At 39.7% G+C, this 13754-nt stretch overlaps 1 protein-coding gene across 1 annotated transcript in view; it reads left to right on the top strand.

Moving 5' to 3' along the window:
- PLCXD3 (phosphatidylinositol specific phospholipase C X domain containing 3) overlaps positions 1–13754 on the top strand; it is a 79784-nt gene that overhangs the window by 14760 nt on the left and 51270 nt on the right. The gene's annotated exons all lie outside the window — the stretch shown is intronic.

Raw genomic sequence — 13754 nt, forward strand, 5'->3', positions numbered from 1 at the left:
AGCTAATGCACCTGTCTGCTGCACGTTGGTGAAGTTTACTTCTGAGGCAACTCTCCACAAAACACTTCCAGAAACTTCTTAAGAGATGAAAAATGTTCATCCATGCCTTGTTGATTTCTCTTGAATTGAGATTACTTTCTGGCAGAAAGCATTTAGAAGGGGTTTAGAGAGTAGCAATTAAAATGCTTTTATTATTCTTCATCAGGGACAAGTTTGGAAGGGTATTGTAAATTTAGAGACTTTGCTGCTAATCCAGACAATGGGTGATTTACCACAACTGTTGCTGTATAAAACTTGATGCTGTGAATGCCTTGGTAAATGGTTTTCCCATACCATATGAGAAGCCTGGGCAGGCATTGGAAGACTGAATTTTTGTACATGACTTGATTTGTTCCCTGAGCTCTTCTTTGCAGGGGGCATTTTAAGCTCTGTCAAAATGCAGTACTCTTTTATTGTGAAGTTTTGTGATGAGTATCTCTGTCTGGTAAAGTGCCAACATCTGTGACCTTGGAGCCCGTGTCTAGGTTGTTGTTGCGTGTGTGACAGAGTCTGAACCAATTGAATTACAGCCTGATGATTATGCAGAAGTCACTACTTAACAAGCAGCAAATTTTGGATTCTTTTTCTCTTACCAGTGAGGTGTTTTACATGAACCAGCCTGCTGATAGGACTGTTTATAGTATAAGAAACCTCTCCTTAACTGGAGGATGGCAACCTCCAGTCGGGCCTTAATTAGTCATTGCTGTAACTCAGTGAGAAGTAAATTTATATTTTAGTTATTTGCTGTAGTCAAAGCACATTCTATCCTAGAAGAAAATGTAAAGCAGGGAAGACGCATTAAAAGTAAGAAGACACAAAAGAAGCATTAAAAGTAATGCTACTTTTCAATATGCAGATGTACTTTTAGGTTAGCTGTCCCTGACCGATGGGACACACCTGACCACATAATGTATCAGCTATAGCTGTTGTCTATAGCTCACTTCCCATCAGATCTCTGCTAGGCTGCCTCAACTATTATTTTTGGGTACTGCCTACACTGTTGTTGTTCTCTGGCAGCATTTCATCCTTAACATCTGCAAGATCCAGACAGAAAATTTGATCTCTCCATGAGTTGTTCTGGGGTGCTAGTCGCGTCTTGTGTTGTAGAAATACTTCCATAAGATGAAAAATGAAAGGTCTGGTGATGTGGAAAAAATGACTAGTGTCTCCCTCTCTGGAGCTTTTCTTGTACTATGCACAGAAAAAAAATCCTGTTACTTTAAATTTGCACAGTTTCTAAATATGTGTGTTAAAATGCTGGAGTACCTACTGGGGAGTCCACTTGATACCAGACTATCATCTTCTTTTTTAGGCAGTGATGCTGACTTTCTGAGCTGTCTCTGTATGTGCAAATGAAAGAAAGAACCAAGCCAAAACCCCACAATCACCACAGTATTTGTTACTCTGTTCATTCTGCTTGAACAGCCCTTCCAGCCTCAATGCAATCCTCTTTTTACCCTCATAAATGCATTATGCCTTTCAAAGTGTATTCGAGGTCCAAGTATGTGACCGTGTAATTCTGTATAAAAGTATGTTTTCTGCCTATGCTGTGCTCCATAATCATAGTTCTCTGGTTGCCTGGAAAGAGGGTATTGCTGTTTAGTATGTCAAAGCTGAATTTCAAAGCCTCAAGAAGAGCAAATGGTGAGAAATTGCTTATCCCGGCTAAAGGGAAGAGGAGGAAGCTGGGGATACCAGGAGAAGATGTTGAGATCTTTGGCCTGCCTGTGCATTTCGACCTCTGTATCCTTGGGTGTCAGTTGAAGATGATGTCCTGTAAATTGTTCCATGAGCTCTCCTTTTAAAGCTTTTAATGACACATTTTATTCCGATACTAGAAATTATGAAATCCTGAAGAGATCATTTGCTACATCAAGACCATGAAGAGAGTTGGTGTTAGAGACCCGGTGAGAGTCATATTTTTGATGGAGCTGTCTCTTCCTACAGGGTATGAAAATGTTTCTGAGTCTGATTAAAGAATATGAGCAATGATTTTTCAGAATGGCTTTCTGGTAGGATTATAACTATCACAGCATACTCTGGGGGTAGTCAAGAAGTGAAATATAAATGTCATTTTTCTCCATATATATTCAGCTTGAAATTAAACTGAATGTTTTTACCGATGAGACTGCTAGAACAACTGATAGATTGGGAAATCTGTTAAAAGTGAGATCAGAGTTCTTTCCAGAAAAAGCACTCCCTCTTAGTATGAGGTTTCAGAGTTGCTGTAGAGTCTATTGAATTGAATTATTCCATGGCTTGAACTGATTTCTTCCATGCAAGGCAACAGTCCAGCATCAATAACCATTACCTATTGTGGCCTTAGAGGTAAAGCAACCTTGATCTGAAATGCCCTTACTGTTGTTGTCCATTTTCCAGTAAATGCTGTATTGTGAGGAAAACAACTTGGAAAGTTACAAATGCGTTTCTTTATCCACAGCTGATGAAAGACTGCAAAAAATGGATACTCCATTTGGGATGGATTGTAAGCATTCCCTAATTCAAAAATGAAAAATTTCTTGTTGAAAGCTTCCCTGTCTGAAATACAGATTATTTTTTTTTAAATTTTTTTTTTAACTGCTTATGTTACATATTTCATATTTTTGTGGGTATGGACTTAGATCAGATATAGGAGTTGTGGTATGGAAACTCCTGGCAAAGAGCCAAGATGAGCTGGAAGTACTCAATACTCAAGAATTAAAGTATATTCCAGCCTCCAGTGTTTTAAAGCTACTTCTCTTGTGGAGCTAGCTGTTGCAATCTATGTTTGTTGAACAGCCTATTCTAATATGATTTTGGTGGGAATCTATTGATATTGTTAGGTAATCCCCTTGGGTTTTTCTATTCCGTAAACCAACCATGTAAAATTACTTTCCTCTAAAATACTACCTTTCAGGCGCTCTTGAACAATAGAATGCATAAGTGTAGATTGATAGTTGAACACACATAAAAAATTAACGTTATTTCTTAGCGACGTAAATAATATAGGAAATATTTTATGAAATGACATGTTGTGTTAATTTAGGTCTAACAAAAGTTAGACCTATTTTCTATTACCTACATGTCCTGGAAAGTATGCTAGTCTCACCTCTTTGCAGAGACTTCTGTAGAAATCCAAACCATTATCACCACTTTTTATTAAAAAAATAAAATTTTTAAAAATTCTTCAAGAGACAGAGGCTACTTCTGGCAAGATTGTGAAAGGATATTTCACTGCAATGCCAATTTTGCTGTCTGCTTCAGGAAGAGCATCACCTGGATGACTAAATAATTGCTTCACCTGTACATGCCCTGAAGCATGGAATCATTTTTTGGCTTTTAGGAGCAGAAATTGAGTTTTTAGGAGCCAGAAGCAGGCAGTGATACCTGAAAATATTCACTTAGACATTATATAGAGAGTATGTAGGCTGGGACAATATTGCTCTCCAGACTGAACAAGGAACAGTAGTTGTGGAACAGTTAATCAAGGACATTTAATCATGGCTTCAACAATTTCTTATAAGTAGGTTTTTTTCTTACTTTATTTCTTCCCTTCATAGTTATTAGACTTAATTATTTGCTTTGGATAACAGATAGTGTAATCACATTGACTTGTAGAATTTTTGTTTTCCTTACTCTTACTGTCTTTTCACCTTAGTTGTGATATTTTTTCCTCTTCAATATTGTAAAAATCAAACTTATATTTTGTGGCATTGGAATTGGGTGCTTTATCTTCTAATCCTTTTTTGGAAGAAAAAAGTAATGTTTGTTAAGGGTTTTTCTTTGGATTTTTGCATTTCCCGCAGCAGAGTAAGGTGCCTAATATGGACTGTTTAGAATGAATTTATAAACATAGACCACGGTGGGTTAGATGGGGTTAGACAGAACAAGGTATAGCAATAAGGAAACACATTGTTTCAGCAATACTTTGTATTCAGTTTTTCTGTCTAAACTATAATCCTTTCATCATCAGAATTGCCAGGTAGAGCTTTGTTCTCAAAATGTTTTATAGAAGTTTAAATTCTAAATGTTTACCTATATGCTCAAAACAGGAAAAGTCAGAATGTGAATAGGGTGCAGTGTGGCTGTGACCCTGGTTCAGTAGCTTACAAACACTTGGGAGGTACTAAATTAAGATTACAAAAAGGTCCTCCTTGAATGCACTGACCAAGTGAACTTCCCTGAACACTTGCCTAACATTTCTTACACTAAGCAATTATGTGTGGGTCAACAATTAATGTGAGTTTACTTACCACTGCTCACAGGAGAATAAATTGATGAATCTGACTGATAAATAGGCTGCAAAGTTCAGACAGTACTATTAGTCCCAGCCAAATTCACTGTTTCAAAGCAAACTGTGGACTAAGATACATAATATGAACAGTGAATCCTATGCTGGAGTGTGAACAGCTGAGCTTTAAGATAATGAATAAAAGCACACAAGCCATATAAAAACAGGGAGCCTTTTTGGTAGGTGATCAACAGAAGAGTAAAGTTGATGAAAACATATTTAATTCCTTGTTTATGACTTGCACTGGCATCAGAAGAAACAAATATCTGTATATATTTTCAGGCTTCCACATGTTTAATATCACGTGAAGATTAACAAAATGCAAATATTTTTTTGTGAGACGATGTATTTAACAAGTGCTCTTTGGCATTTTGGCTGACTTGTTCAGGTAACGTGGATATATAATTTCATTTTCATAGGAACTGGTATAAGTTCAAATTTGAATTTCTAAATGCATCTGGAATTAATGAAACCATGCTCTCAAGAAGTCAGAGTTAGGTCACTGCTGAGGTCCATGTACATGTTGCCCTAAACTGACCCACCTGAGGCAAAGTGACCCCATTCTGTGACCATGTTCAGGGTGTTTCCCTCTTCCTAATGCAGGGCAGACTACAGTCTGTCTCAGTCTGGATGTCTTGCTAATTTCACCATGTGTTCTTTAATTCCTGGAAAGGACAGTGAGTGGGATTAGATTGTAACAAATGATTGCAAGGATCTGTCCCAGCCTTTTGAAGTTGTCTGTACATGTTGCAGGTGTACTCTTTAGGCTCACATTCAAAGGAGTCTTGCAAACTTTTAAATTCATATATATATATATATATATGTATGTATGTATGTAAGAGGATTTTTTTAAAATTTGTGTATGTGTATATATATATATTTATGTGTGTGTGTGTGTGTGTGTGTGTCTGTATGTGTGTAATTCATTCATTCATGGCTTTTTCCAGCAGTTGAGTTAGGCTTTCACCCATAGTGATCTGTGCAATTCATTATCCTCTGTGTATAGTTCTTTAGGGTAAAGAGGTTAAAACACAGTAGGGCTTTTCTTCTCAGAGTTCATCACTACTTAACTGATACATTGGAGCTGGCAATATTTGGGTGTCCTCACCCTTGTGTCAGACACCAGCTGTGCCACTGATTTGAGAAGTGAAACCTGAAAGATTAACCATCTCTTTCTCAGGTATTGTAACCAGCTGAACACAGAGCTTTGTAGCTAACTTATCTCCTTGAGTCTGAGTGAAAGGACTAGTATCAGTCATGCCTGGGCTTCAAGACAACTTACTCACTTTTACTACAAAGAGATGCTTCAGTCACTGGGGTTTCTTTCTTGATTATAGAAGTCAGCTCTTTGAAAGACATTGTTAAAAATGGACCCACAGGACCAACCTGCCCCTCTGCCCTCTGTGCAAACCTGAGTGTTCTCACTTGGGTGTCTTACTTGAGGGCTTGAAGATCAAAGATCTGCGCTGGACTTGGGCACAGGCCTTGTGTGCTGAAAGGAGTAGTTATGTGCTATTTTAAGTCTTGTTGAATTTGTGCAGCTGCTTAGAATTGTAGAGTCACAGAATAGTTTCATGTGGAAGGGACCTTGAAAGTTGATCTCATCCAAGCCCCCTGCAACAAGCAGAGGCATCTTCATAAGCAAACACTTGCCAGAGATGAGCATGGTCTTACTTTGAGTCAGGTCCTTGTTAAGCCATCCTTCCATGCAGGAGAGCTGAGGACGGTTCCTCTTCCTGTGGGATACAGGAGGCCAAACCAACATTGACATTAATAGGGATTTGAAATTTCTCTTCATTTTTGACTGCCACCAGTAGTTTTCTTTCTCTTCCTCTGCACTTTTTTTTATCTGTCGATCTCTTCTCCTTGTAGACTGTAAGATATCCAGAGCGGACACCACCTGTGGCTTAGCTAATTTAAGTTCTACAAAGGGGTAATTTTAGTAAAATTTTTAATTATTTATAAAAACCCCTATAAACAACAAAACAAATCAAAACCACAAAAACTCCACAACACAAACAAACAAACAAACAACCAGAAAAACCCCACTCCAAAACCAAACAAGATAACGAGCCACACTTGGAGTTGGACTGGCTGCTGGCCTTTTTTTGATTGTGTGAGATTGCTAGTCCTGGGCCAAATCCTGGTGGTTTCAAAATCTGTGTTTTTGAAGACACAAGAAAATTTTCCTCCCCAGGAACGCAGATTTCCCCATCAACTTGTAAAGAGTAAGGTTTCACATGATGTACACTAATCATTTGGTTAGTAGATATAATAATTTGGATGTGTTTTAATCATTGCATTGACTCCAGTGTCTATGTGTGTATGGCTGTGTTTGCATATGTGCATGTATATTTTTCTATCTTCTTTTCCTTCAGGTGACAGCTCCTTGTTGAAACTGTTAAGGGATGAAATTAAACTCTATTTTGCAAGACACACAAAGAATATGGGACAAATCAAGTGATAGATGAACAAGTTAGAAAAGGAGGACCTGTTTATGTCTTTGTAGGAAACCCTCATAAGTCCTTTTACAGAGTGAACGTTGCCATAGTTTTCTGCAGTTCTCTATTCCTCTCTGTTCTGTGTGTGTGGCAGTTGCACACATGGGTGCCCTACACCAGGTAGTGCAGAAGCAGTTGAGCAGCAAGAACCCATGTAGAACCTCTCAGAGAACATGTGTAAGTTGTGTCTGTTCAGGTATGTTATAGGGATTCCTGTACTGTTTGCCAGAGAAAAACAGCGTATTTTTTGAGGCAAATTATATTTATTCACTATTTAATAGCTTGACCTCTTTACCACTTGTAAATACCAGAGAAGTTAATTTAAATTGCCAGATCACATAGTGTCTGGACAACTCTCATTTAGAGAGCTAGATTATTGTTGTTTCCTTTCTCTCAATTTATTTTCCCCCCCAACACCTGTACATGACCTGTCTTATTTGGTTGGAGAAATCTGACAGAGGAAAAAAAAACTAGATACAGGAATTGTGTTTTGCTGTGGGGGAACTTTAATTCCCCAGAAGTCCTTTGTGTGAGAGGTACAACCTACTTTCCTTCTGCAGATGGGTACCAGGCACTTACAGCATCCCCATGCTTTGAATTTACATTTTTTCAAGATTGCACTTCATCTCAGTAACCCTGTCAGGGACATGTTCTCTGTGAGTGACTTGGAATTGATGCTTTGTCTCTTCTGCTAAAACTGTAGGATTTAGGGCCAAAGATCTAATGCCATTTCTCTGCCTTCAAGCCTCTTTAGTAGCTAAAATGTCCCTAGGAAAGTACTGTCTCTGTGTGGTCAGCAGAGCAGGGTGAGCTCCTTCAGGACTTCTGACCAACATCAGAGGGAACCTTCTATGGAATGCACAGATTTCATCTGTAGACTAACTTGTGTCATCTGAAGCAATGTATCTTTTAGCAATGAAAAGGGCCATAATTCTGTGCCCTTCTAATTTCTTCAGTTAAGTGCTTGTCATCCTCTCCAGCTTTGCTGTGATTGTTTTGTAAGGACATGTGCTAAGGACATTCTCTACTGAATGGAACCTAATAGGCCATTGAAATATTGATGAGTAAAAGGTTAATTTTTAATTCCCCATCAGTCTGGACTGCTAGAAATTCAGTGTGCTTCTGTCTAAGAGACTTGCTGACATTATATGGTTTAATGCATCTGCAAGTTAAATGAGCATGGAGCTACAGGATTTTATTTTGCCCAAGACCAAGGTACTTTGTGCAATAGAAGAAAATCATAGAATCATTTCAGTTGGAAAAGACCTCTAGAATTGACAAGTCAACCATTAACCTAAAACTACCAGATTCACCACAAAGCCATGTCCCTCAATGCCACATCTGCCCATCTTTTAAATACCTCCCGTGATGGTGACTCTGCTGCTTCCCTGCGTAGCTGGTTCCAATGCTTGCAATCCCTTCAGTGAAGAAATTCTTCCCAATACCCAATCTAAACCTTCCCTGGCACAATTTGAGGACATCTCCTTTTCATTTAATTTGTCACTTGGAGAAAGAGGTGGAGGCCCCACCTGGCTACACCCTCCTTTCAGGGAGCTTCAGAGAGCAACGAAGTCCCCCCCGAGCCTCCTCCAAGCTAAACCACTCCACTACCTCAGCCGCTTCTAACAAGACCTGTGCTCCACACCCTTCTCTTTGTTGCCCTTCTCTAGACATGCTCCAGGACATCAAAGTCTTTCTTACTGTGTGCTACTGTTTGTAATTGTGCTCATGCCCCAAATTCTGCTCTTGCATACCCTTTGATGGTCATCATGTAATGCTGCGCCCATTGAGCTAAACCAGCCATAAGGTCTTCAAAAGCTCATGCCAGAAATAATATATTAATACATTATTATATCTGAAGCATAATCTGAAGAATTGTATACCTGAGCATATCTGAATAATAATATAATGTAGGCAGAGATGCAAAAGGTACATAATTGCACATTCCTTCTTTGTGCCAGATCAATGGCTTCCAGTCTTGAATACTTGCATTTCTGATAGTGTCTTGGGAGACCTGAGCCTGCTAGAGGGATAGTTGTCTCATTTCTGTCCTCATTTGTGTTTTGGTTGTTTGATGGTTTTGCCTGATTAAAATGCATTAATTTTTATTATGTTTGCATTTTTAATTACATGAAGATGGTCACAAATCCTGATTTTTATTAGTGAGATATCACTTAAGAAAATGTAATGGAAAAGAAATGCTACTACCAGCTTTTCATGGTCAAATGTCTCATTGAAATGGATGAAACAGAGTTAACATATTGGAGCCTCTTCATGCTCCAAGATTAAGCAACAGTTCAAGAAAAAAAGACAAAGAACTTCAGAAGGTAAGGAAATGTTTCCTACTGCCCCAGGAAAATATATTATTCAGTGACCTCCCCTGTGCCTGACTGAGCCAAAATCCATCAGAGTCGGTGCTCAGGATGCATTTCTGCTTGAGAGAACTTAGATTGCAATTGCATGAATCACAGATTCTCAGTAGGTTTGGCCACAAGGAGAAGTTGCTAAGGGTAGGTCACCAAAATATCTGCTTCACTGGTGACTGTCCAAAAGATTGGTTCCATTTATGCATTTGCCATCAAAGCATTTAAGTGAGGCCATCTCTGGCGTTGTAAGCTTAGCTTATAAACCTTCACTGCCACAAGAGACAAACTTGGACTGTTTCGCTCTTGCCTCCTTAATGTTTTTTGTGGGTTTTTTTCCCTGCAAAACCGGGGAGATGATTGCTGGTATATGCACAGTAATAAAGCTTGTCAGACACAGACAGTCAGAATTCTTCTGAATTCACATTTAATTTATTCACAGCACAGCACGCAGCAGAGCTGATGGCAAGTTAATGTGCTGCACTTTAATGAGATAACTGTTTCCCTCCCAGGTTTTGAAGTTTATGCTAGTTTTATTTGTCAACCTGGCTAAAGCCATACGGAATCACAGCTCTATACTAAAATATTTTATTTGCTTAGCTGATGCTTTTGCCAGAGGAGAAAATGGTGAAGTAATTAAATAGCACTGCTTTTATTTTAGAACAGGAATGTTTTAGGGTTTTTTTGAGTTTACAATATGTCCTTGTCAGAGTTCTGGCTCAAAATACTACCTAGATAAAAATATTCTATTCAAAATTTTCCAGTTTTGGTGGAATAAATTTCCATCTATCTTTTAATTATGTCCTCTTCTCTTTTCCTTTATAGTATACATTTCTGGGGAGGGGTTGCAGGGTGGAAATTTCTGGGGAGGAGGTGCAGGCTGGTGTATCTGTAGTATCAAATAAATGTACAAACTTCAGTGTGACAGAGCTGCAAAGTCTCCCATTAAACAACAGATGATGTGGCTCCACTCAGATTTTGAAATGTAGTTCATGCCAATTGGGTTCTTGTGTTACAACTTTGCCTTTCAGCTATGGCAGACCCTCCTCTTTGATTAATTTTTGCATCTGTAATGAAAAGAAGATGAACCCTAGTCAGGAAAAATAAAGTTAGGATGTATCATTAACAAAACCATTTCTGTGGCACGGAGGGGACACGCAGGGGTTGGGAGGCACCCGGGTGGATCCCCTGCAGGTGGCTGTGGGGTGCCAGTCCCTTGCAGGGTGGATGGAGGAGAGCAGAGTGTGTGGACACAGTGTCCTGCAGCAGTCCCACAGTCCAAGCTGCATGTGTCAGTGTCGGTGTCCTCTGACAGGCTTGCATTAATTTGTCTAAAGCCACTTAAAATGTCATTTTAAGTCTTGCTTGTGCCTGTGCCTGTCTTTGGTGGGCTCGGAGTCCAACAATGAATGTTCTTGGATTCGATGGTCCTGAAAGTATTTTCCAATGCAACTGATTCTGTGATTCTGCATAGAAACATTGTTTCTGTACACAAAAGAGCGCTTGGAAAAGGGGCTTTGAGACAGAGCTAGCATTTTCTGGGTGTATTAACCTTTAATGTCTAAAACCTGTCAAAGTGAAGGTCAGATTGACCTTTCAATTCACCATTGTACCTTTGCATTATGTTTTCTGCAAAGCTACAGCCACCTTCTGCAGGAGGAATGCAGCCAGATTAAGAAACTGTATAGTTATCTGTCCATTTTGTGCACCTTTGCATAAATAAATAATTAATGGGAAATAACCAATAGATTTATGGAAAAATGCTGTTACAGGCTTCACTTGAAATGTACCTCATGTTGGTTATAATTTCCCCTTGTTTCTTTGCTGGAAACAGAAGGTTGAGAGAATTGAGAGGCATGGGGCGGGAGTGTATAGGAGTGGATATGCCACTGAGCATAATCAGTTTTGGGAAGAAGGAAAATCAAATTTTGTCCAGCCCTTTGCTGAGACTGTTCAGAAAAATACATGCAAGGTCTATATTTGGAAATACCAAACTGTGTTTGGCATTCAAGTCAGGTAATATAATCCATAAAAATCACAAGATTGAGCCGACCTTCTGTGTGTTTCTTCAAGCAAATTGAGAAAATGTTAATTTCCAGTGCTGTGCAGGTGGGAAGATGCACACAGATGAAATATCAGCACATTTGCCAATGTGTAATGCTTTTTATTTATAGATGTATTTCTTTTCTGTTGGACCATGAGCTGCCTTTCTGCTGCCTGTTAGGCTGTGTCTCTCCTCAGATGTCAGTAGCATATCAAAGCAAATATTCAGTCATGTTGGTAGGGAGGGCTGGTGGAGGTGACTGGGGGAAAAGGGCTCTGCCTCCCAAAAAGTGCCACCTCTGTACCCTGACAGTTCACACATCTTCTGTAGTTTCTTTCTCATCTGAAAAATGGAGCCTTTGATATCAGATCAGTCTTAGTTCAGAGGTTATGTACTTGGCAGAGGGAAAATGTAAACTTCTAGCACAGCTTCTGGGTGTTGTTGCCTGTATTGTTAGGATCTGGCAGCCAAGTTTATTGACCAGGCATTACAGGGATTAGTTTACTGAATAATTTAGAGTTAACAAAAAATATTAAAGGGTTAAGAGGTTTGGGTTTTTATTAGTCTCCTTCTACTGAAGAAATTTTTTAAGGGCTTAACTTTAAGTTTGTGTCCAAGGGTGCTGATAATGACGTTGTTACTTCTTGATGCATTCGTAGGGCTTCCAGGTTAATTTGTTGCTGGCAGTGGCGTGTTTTCATCCTAATGAGATTTTTCTCCCCTTGTTTTGTCTGCTACCAGATTATTTTGGCAGTGTAATAGGCTTTGCTATGTAGTGCTTAGTTTTGTTGCATGAATGTTTAAGTGTTTGGGAGCACTTTTCTTGTTTCTGTTATTTCCTGAGGAGTTGAGTTCTCTGAGTGAAACAGATGATTTCTCAGTGTTTGACGTTCTCTACTTAGTTGTATATAGTAGTTAAAAATGAGTAATACTTAGAGGTTTAGGGGTATAGGTCTTCTGGGCATGGTGTGCAAATTTGAGAATTAAGTGGTAATGTGACTTCATTTTTCTTCATTTTGGGCCGTCTCCATTCAGACACCGAATTCAGTGTTTTCCCATATTGCAGTAGTTTCCTTATGACTGTGATGGTCCCAGGCACATAGGAAAGGTAATAACTTTTGACGACCAGCAGCTATAATTGGAAAAAATTGGATAAACTTTTAGATATAGAAAGCTTTCTTGAGGCCTGAAATGGAAGCAGCAGACTTCAAGCTATATACGAAAATACAACCTGACACTAATACTAGTGCCATCTAAGTATATAAGCAGTCTGAATAGCTCTGTCTGTGAAATCTGAAAGTGTTACTGTCTGGATATTGAGTGTATTCCAGCCTGGGTTGTGCTGACTGTGTTTCAAAAAATGCTTTCCTTCAGTACACCAAGGACTGACCGTCTGGGCACTGTTCTTGTGTCATGTTGGGAGAAATACCAAATTGGCTTGTGTAATTTTAGTTTGTCAAACAGAAAGTGTTATGGGGGGTATGCTGTTTCTCCCAATAGGATTTCTGTCTCTCTTGCAGCTTACAAGAGAGCTGGATTTCTCTGGGCTGTCTGAAGCCATGTGCATTTGTGCCAACACCACTCACGTACAACAAACAGGCAGAAAAGGGTGTGGGTCCCAGCAGGTATTTCTGCAGGACCTGTAGCAGCAACTCGGGTCTTGTAGGCTCTCCCTCTTTTGTCCTTGTGCACACCTCCCTGCCCACAACACTGAACACAGGGTGCTCGCACCTGGTTTCAGAGCCCAGTTTGCCTCTGCCCATCTAGTGAGTTCTGGTAGCTGTGGGGAGTTGGTTCTTGCCAGCATCCCTTTAGTAATGGCCTCTACTCTTGAACCTGAGTCAGCATTTCCCACAAAACACAATCCTCTTTTTATCTTTTATGCTTCTGTGTATTACTGCAGTGGAGAAACACTCTTTTGGACTGGGAGTCCTATTCCAGTCTGTCACGGTTTAACCCTAGGCAGCCACTAAGTACCACACAGCTGCTGGCTCATTGCACCACTAGCAGAATCAGGGAGAGAACTGGAAGAGTAAAAGCTGGAAAACTCAGAGATAAAGACAGTTTGTTCGGGAAGGAAAAACCCATGTGTACAAAAAAAAACAACACAAAGAACTCATCCACCACTTCCCATGGACTGTCAGGTGTTTAGCCAGCTCCAGGAAAGCAAGGCTCTATCACATGGAGTGTTTACTTTGGAAGACAAATGCCATCATTCCAAATATCTCTCCCACTTTCTTCTTCTTTCCCCCTACCTTATATCCTAAGTCAGATGGTCTGAAATATCCCTTTGGTCAGCTGGGGTCACCTGTCCTGCCTGTGTCTCCCTCCAGCCTCCTATGCTGGGTCCTTCCTAGCATGGCACTATAAAAAACAGAAAAGCAGAAAAGCCCTTGGCTCTGCATAAGCCCTGCCCAGCAATAACACAAGCATCCCTGTGTTATGTCTCTGTGGAAGTTTCTCCAGCTCCTACCTAAAGCAAAACAGACATGCTTCTTGTTGAACCCTTCAAGCTGTCCTGTACAGGTCTAACTCCT

This window comes from Haemorhous mexicanus, chromosome Z, assembly GCF_027477595.1.
Source record: "Haemorhous mexicanus isolate bHaeMex1 chromosome Z, bHaeMex1.pri, whole genome shotgun sequence".
NCBI lineage: Eukaryota > Metazoa > Chordata > Aves > Passeriformes > Fringillidae > Haemorhous > Haemorhous mexicanus.